Source organism: Herpailurus yagouaroundi, unplaced genomic scaffold (genome assembly GCF_014898765.1).
Source record: "Herpailurus yagouaroundi ecotype Mexico unplaced genomic scaffold, PumYag 218, whole genome shotgun sequence".
NCBI classification, from domain to species: domain Eukaryota; kingdom Metazoa; phylum Chordata; class Mammalia; order Carnivora; family Felidae; genus Herpailurus; species Herpailurus yagouaroundi.
In genome coordinates this window covers 1,619,848-1,627,350 of record NW_024412449.1, presented here as the reverse complement: position 1 = coordinate 1,627,350, position 7,503 = coordinate 1,619,848, and the positions used below count along the sequence as shown (strand labels likewise).

Below are 7,503 nucleotides of genomic sequence, written 5' to 3'. Positions count from 1 at the left end.
CACTAATTTTATCCACAAAATACAAAACATAGGATATATTATGCACACCTGTGTTTATTATAGCATTATTTACAAGAGCCAAGATATGGAAGCAACCCATGTCTAGCAATAGCTGAATGAATAAAGAAGATGTGATACACACACACGCATACACACACACACAATGGAACACACACACACACACACACACACACACACAGGAATATTACTCGGCCATGAAAAAGAATGATATCTCGCCATTTGCAACAACGTGGATGGTGCTGGAGTATGTTACGTTAAGTGAAATAAGTCAGTCAGAGAAAGACAAATACCATGTGATTTCACTCATGTGAAGAATTTAAGAAACAAAACAAACAAGCATAGAAAAAAAAGAGAGAGGGAAGCAAATCAAGAAACAGACTCTTAACTATAGAGAACAAACCGGTGGTCACAGAAGAGAGGTGGGGGGGGATGGGTGAGATAGGTGATGGGGATTAAGGAGGGCACTTGTTGTGATGAACACGGGTGATGTGTGGAAGTGTCGAATCACTGTATTGTACACCTGAAACGAATACAACGGTATGTTAACTATACTGGAGTTAAAAGACATAATGACATACAATTTAAGAAGAATGAGGATAAAAGCAATTTATTCATAAAAGGACCTGGCAGCCTCTGGACAGGACGTTCTATTTGCATTACTCTGCATGCAAAGCGTGTGCAAAGTGTTTCCTGTCCTCAGGCTTGATTGGCTAACCTTCGAAAAAGACTCCTGCGGAGACGGTTTGTGTAACTGATGTCCACATTCCCCTTTGCCTCCTGGGCATACAACCAAAACTACATTTCCCAGCCTGCCTTGCAGTTAAGGGAGGCCTTGGGACCTGCACCAGGGAAGGTGAGCAGAAAGGAGAACCGCTTCACAGGCCTGACCCCTAAACACTTCCCTACCTGCCACTCACTCTCTTGCTCCGTCTGCTGGCTGCCCAGAGAAGACGCTGACCACCCAGGCCGGGTGCCACCTTCTGAATGAGTAGCCTGAGTAACTCTGGGGGTGCCTCCCCCTGCCAAATAAACCCATTCCTTATGTAAAAAGTTTGGAGCTATTTGTCACTGCTTCTGACTAATTCAGAGACTGCGGTTACAACGTCTGTGTCTCTCCCGATCCTGGAGTCGCTCCCCAAGTTTCAGCTTGCCTTTAGAACTCCAGGCTCTCCGACTCCTTCTCCTGTTTTCCTTCTAGCCCATTCAGGTAACTAATCAGGCATAAAAACTAGGGCGATGAGGTGACACGAGAGTGGAAATCCATTCCAGACGTGTAAATTAGGCTTCCTGGCCTAGAAACTCTACTCGTGGGAATTTATCCTGAGAAGATTAATCAACAGAAGCAAAAAGATGTTCACTGAAGCAGTCAGCATGCTAACAAACTAATTAGAACCTGCCTAAATATTCAGCCATGGGGGAAAAGGTTAGTAAATTATGATCACTTCACTCGGCTAAAGATTATGAAGTAATTAAACATGACAATTAGGAAGTCTGTATAACAGGATGGAAGTTTTATTAACGCACTGTTAAGTGCAAAAAAGCAGATCATAAATTGTGTTTTCACAATAGTTAGCACGATAGTAATACGTAAAACTACATACGCGTGTGGATAAGGCAAGCACGAACAAGAAAATCAAAACAACTTGATTTGTCAGGATGCTTGAAATATGGGTATGCTTTTTCTTTCATTTCTGTAACTGCTAATGCATTTATAATGGCATTTACGCATAAAATTAAATTAAGCTCTCTCCCAAAACGATATTAGTGATGGGTTGGTTGAGGTGATTATCAAATCAAAGTAACTCATGGACCATTAGTTTCCCAGTAAGTATTTACATATTTAAAAGATGTTTCGAACTGATAGGAAGCATGAGAATAGATCCTTGGGCAGAGAGACCTACTGTCTCTTGTTTTACTTCCTGGAAATCAAGCCCAGTTGTAGGTCATTGGGGCAGAAAAAAAAAAAAAAAAACTCAAGGATCACTCATTTGCCTGAACTATTTCAGCCAACACTCAATCATGCAGGAAAAAGACAAAGTTCTAAGTTCTCAGTCCAGCCAATAAGACTTTTCAAGCTAGCCACTTTCTAATATATATTTTTTTAATGTTTGTTATTTACTTTTGAGAGAGAGACAGAGCGCGAGCAGGGGAGGGGCAGAGAGAGAGGGCGACGCAAAATCTGAAGCGGGCTCCCGGCTCCGAGTTGTCGGCACAGAGCCCGATGCGGGGCTCGAACTCACGAACCGTGAGATCATGACCCGAGCTGAAGTCGGACGCTCAACGGACTGCCCAGGTGCCCCTCAAGCTAGCCACTTTCTATTGGTCCGGGAAATAGAAATACCTCCCTAGATATTTTCAGCAAAAGGGATTCTCAGCCCAGAGAATTTGATGCTTGCTGAACACTTGAAAGAGGCTGAGGAAACAAAAGTCAGGGAAAGCTGTGGCTGGCTCTGAGACTTCCTTCTGGGTCTCAGAAGCAGGAAATCACAGCAGGCAGAGGAAACCAGCAATGATCCAGCTGGCTGCAGCCCCAGGGTCGGCGATCCCCAGAGGAAAACCTGGATCTCTGAAATGCCTCACATCTGCAAAGCCACGCCTGCCTGCATTACTACCAGGGAACAACGGCTTCCACCGACTTCCCACATTCCAAATCTTGCGCAAGTACCTCTGATGAGTGGAATCTGACACAGAACCCTGGCAAGAGATTCTGGAATATTCTAGCACCTAGACTTCCAGCCCTCTCAGTACAGGGTAGAGTAGCTAAAATGGAGAAGGGTGGTTAGCGGCCAATAGACGATCTGGCAAAACTGTCCTGGAAGTAAGAGGAACCACCTCCAACGCCTCCAACCCAAGAGTAGTTCAAAGAAAACTTTCTTGACCTTCAAGGTCTTAAAATAAAAGCCTTTTGCTTAGATCTCAGACAGGAAATAGGGTGTACCTGCCCATCCTCCTTCCCTCCTATGAGGGCAGCGGTAAACTTATGGTCAGAGCTTCCACAGCTGTTGGGCTGTCTCCTGCAGAAAAGAGTGAAGTAAAGACAGATGTCTTCTGTGGACCCACCCCAGCCGTTCAGTCACCACAGGGTCACTTACAACAGCTCAGGACTTGAATGGAAGAGCAAGGTTTGGTCTGACCCATTGTCTCTCAGACGGTTGAGAGAGGTCAACCACAATGACTCTGGCTTTATTTGAAAAACTGGTTATTCATGTGAATCTGTGCTTTGAAAAATCAGAGATGGCCATAGGGGCACTTGTACCCCAATGTTTATGAAAGGGCGGGCCTACGCCGGCCGACTCCATCTTGTTCTGTGTCCTTCACCTTGACCACACCTCCTCCCTTTGAGTAACCCCCCCTCACCTGCCTAACAGGACTCGGATCCTTCCCCAGGACCCTTCCCCAGCCAATCGGCTGAGGCCACAGCCATTACCTCACCAACTGCCCCCAGGCCCCAATAAAACCTTTGTCCTTTTGAAACTCGCTCTCTTTCCCTGGTATCTCACCGCTGCGTCGGTGCAGGTAGGGGATTGAGCTCGAGCTAGCTCGAATAAAGACTCTTTGCTTTTGCATCGGACTCGGCTCCCGAGTGGTCTTTGGGGATCACGAATTCTGGGCATAACAGTTTATAGCAGCAATCTCAACAGTAGCCAAATTATGGAAAGAGCCTAAATGTCCATCAACTGATGAATGGATAAAGAAATTGTGGCTTATATACACAATGGAGTACTACGTGGCAATGAGAAAGAATGAAATCTGGCCCTTTGTAGCAACGTGGATGGAGCTGGAGAGTGTGATGCTAAGTGAAATAAGCCATACAGAGAAAGACAGATACCATATGTTTTCACTCTTAGGTGGATCCTGAGAAACTTAACAGAAACCCATGGGGGAGGGGAAGAAAAAACAAAAAGAGAGAGGTTAGAGTGGGAGAGAGCCAAAGCATAAGAGACTCTTAAAAACTGAGAATAAACTGAGGGCTGTTGGGGGGGTGGGAAGGAGGGGAGGGTGGGTGATGGGTATTGAAGAGGGCATCTTTTGGGATGAGCACTGGGTGTTGTATGGAAACCAATTTGACAATAAATTTCATATATTTTTAAAAAATAATTAATTAAATAAAATAAAACTCAGAGATGGGGATGGGGATATATACGGTTGGTCAGTGCATAGCCCCGATTGGGCTTAGCCATGATGGCCACTGCCCAAGATTGGGTTTATTTTTGATTCCCTTCTTAGAAATGCCCAGATGCTTGGTCCATAGAAGTAAAACAATAACATCATAGCTAATATTCCTGAGAGCTGACTTATACAAGATAAAGTGCCATGTATTTTATATGTGTTTCATCTCATTAATTTTGGAAACAGCCTTAAGATAGGCACTACCATCAGACCCACTTGAGAAAATGGAGACTCACAATTTGCCCACGACCCCACAGCAGGCAAGCAGAAGAGCCACTTCAGACATTTCACTGATCTTCTAGTTTGTACAACAGGACTTCTGATTCTCTTTTCACCTCCCCACGTACATTTGCCTGACAGGGGGCTTTCCGACGCAGAAGACAATGGGAGATTCGTGTTCACTAACACTTTCCCGTAATAACGTTCAGGAAAAAAATAATAGGTTACTGGCCGGATGATGCATTTCTGTACATCGTGAGGGAGGGATGGTTCCTAAGTTCATTTTATCTTATTCTAGACCGGGAGCTCTAGGAAGGAGACAAGAACCGAGCCTCCATCCAGCTGAGGGTAAGTACAAAGATGACTGTGATAAACGTCACGCCCTGAGTCCATCCAGACTCAAACAGAATTGGAAAGCAATCCCTAGTGGGCTGGAAATGCAGATGTTAGAGCATGAAGTCTGCTCAACACAGTCCTTGGTGTCCCAAAGCCTTCCGCTGACTTCACAGGCGCCACCAGGAGGGCGTATGTGGCCCTGCCATATTCCTATGCTCCCCTCCCCACTCTGCCCACAGGCACACACATGTGTCCCTCCTCGGCCTCGATGGGAGCGTGGCCCAGACCTTGGGTTGGAGGGACTATATCACACCACTCCAGCAGGTGACAGGCACACCCTAGTCCATGGGCACGGCATCCCGTGAGTCGTGTAGTCCCCAGCCCGGCCCTGCCAGGGTGGATTCATTCAGTGAGGCGTCCAGATGGCGGACCAGACCAGCAGCCACACCCGGGCACTCGGTGCTCCTCGGCTGTCTGGGACAGTTCATTGTGGATGTGTCCATAATCCTCCCTGGAACGACACCCACAGAGAAGACAGTGCCACTCCAAGGAAGAGCCCTGGGCCAGCAGGGAGAACTCTGTGGAGGGGTAGCCGGCTGATTCAATGTCCCAGGAGAAATGAAAGGCGGCTTGGTACTCACCTCCTAACCAGAGGTGTAACAACAAAAAAATCGCAGGTACAGCTGGGACGCCGTGGAAACCACATGTGTGGATGGCCTGTGTCTCTTCCTCCCGGGTCAATGACAGGCCAGCAGAGGCATTTGCTCCGCCTCACCTTTTCAGGTGAGGCCTTTCCTACATCAAAGGTCTGCGAGCTAAACTGGGTCCCCAAGGCACAGCCTCAGAAAGGCAATCAGTGCTATTCACGACCCAAATGAGCCTCCTGGCTGCTTCAGGGTGACATTCATTTTGTGACCGGGGCAAAACCAGAATTAGGTTCTGTGCTTACCAGGGTTTGCACCAGCAGGGGTTGGAACAGGAGGCTCAGGCCTGAAGCCGTGAGCCCTGCAAGAAGGGGAGTGGGCAGGGAGGGCTTGTAGGGGGCGTGAGTCCTGTGGTGCAGGGCCAGGCCTGGCCGTTGCGGAGGCATGGGGTGCAGACACTCGCCTGTTTCATCTGTCCCCAGCCCACTCCGCATGCACCCTGTGCCCCCATCTGAATACACCACTCCCTCTCCTTCTTCCCCTTCATTTCCCCCAGCGGAGTGCCTTTGCCCCTTGTCTGCCTGCTCAGCTAGTTCCAGCTCTGCGAAGGGTTTCCTGAAACTCCCCCAGCCCAGCCCAGCCCAGTAAGGACTTCCTGCTCTGTATCCCCACAACACCAGCCACAGACCCCATTACGGCAGCTATCACATTGCTGTAATTATTTTAAATGCCTGTCTCCCCTGCTAATCCGCGAGCTCCCTGGGGCAAGGGCCATGTTCTATTCATCTTTCCACCCTTTGCATGGAGCCTGACATAATAGGCGTTCAAAAAGTCAAGTGAATGAATTAGAGAAAAAATTTCCTTGGATTCAGCTGAAAAGGCAATTGCAGTCATTTGAATTGTGCAATTTCCATTGTGTCGTCTTTGAAAAACAGTTTCACGTTTCCTCCTACTACAGATGACTCATTCCTGGGGCAGATAACGCATTTCTGAGGCCCAGAACTTCACTACATCAAATCTTTTGAAAACCTGTTTATTGGTGTTCTTAAAGACAAGAACATGACGAGCTTTCGTAATCCTTCACCTCAAGGTTGAGTGATAGAATACTAGAGATGTTTTGGAGTTCCTTTGCTTACTGCAAAGCATCCAAAGAGGAATGGGTGGGCGGATAATAAAAATAACAATACTAACATTAGCTGCAAGTACTGAGCGCTTAATAAATGGTAGTGAATGTTGGACATTTGTCTAAGTGATTGGCGTCCCTTATCTCGTTCAATCCACGTATAGAACCTTATGAGGTGGGCATGACTCTCCATTCAGATGAGGAAACTGAGAATCAGAAAATGTAGGTAACTTACAGGAAAGTGGCAGAGACAAGATTTGAACTCAGGTCCAACTCCACGATGGCCCTGCTGACAAATGACACCCCCATTCCTTCCAGGATGAGTAGAGAAGGCACACGCTGAACTTGGATGCCGATTTGTGACAACACAGCCCTCCTGCCCACGCATCCCCGGGGCATATGTGGTTTCAAGTGGACAGAGGTGCTGCCCCTCTTGAAACGCACATGACAACCTGCCAGTTCCATCCCACTGACCCCGTCTGTCCACCCATACATGGGTGCATAATGACCCTTTTCTGCTGGGAGCTGGGATTCTAGCTCACTGCTTAATTGCAATGTACCACTCCTTGTCCCGGCAGTACCATGGCAACAAGTAGCATTGGCACAAGAATCCACGGGGAGAAACGTTGCCTAGCAACAGAGTAGTAGGAAGAGCTTCCGCATTCTGGAGGCCTGAGTTCTAGTTCTGCTTCTGACTACCCGCGGCAATGTGGACAGGGCAGTGTTACAAGGTTGTGGCTATGGCTACGCGAAGAGCAGATCACTCCATGCCTGGAGGATTATTGTCAGGAGCACTATTTTGGGCAGCAAAACAGGCACATGGATCAAGCCAGACAGGGACAAATTTGAAGGACTCACCAGCTTACGTGACTTATTTCAGCTACTCTAAAAGGAGGATCAGTTGCTAGAAACTTTTTAAAAGGTCCTTAAGTAATATCAGATGAAAGTCTAAGTGTAGTTACCCTTTGACTCAGGAACTTCCCTTCTGGG

General features: G+C 47.3%; 1 long non-coding RNA gene across 1 annotated transcript; it reads left to right on the top strand.

Moving 5' to 3' along the window:
- Nucleotides 1-3,023: 3,023 nt before the first annotated feature.
- Nucleotides 3,024-6,626, top strand: LOC121018302 (uncharacterized). Its single transcript, XR_005785122.1, has 3 exons — nt 3,024-3,143; nt 4,378-4,758; nt 6,349-6,626. It is a non-coding gene; the product is annotated as an uncharacterized LOC121018302 (long non-coding RNA).
- The last annotated feature ends 877 nt before the right edge of the window (nt 6,627-7,503 follow it).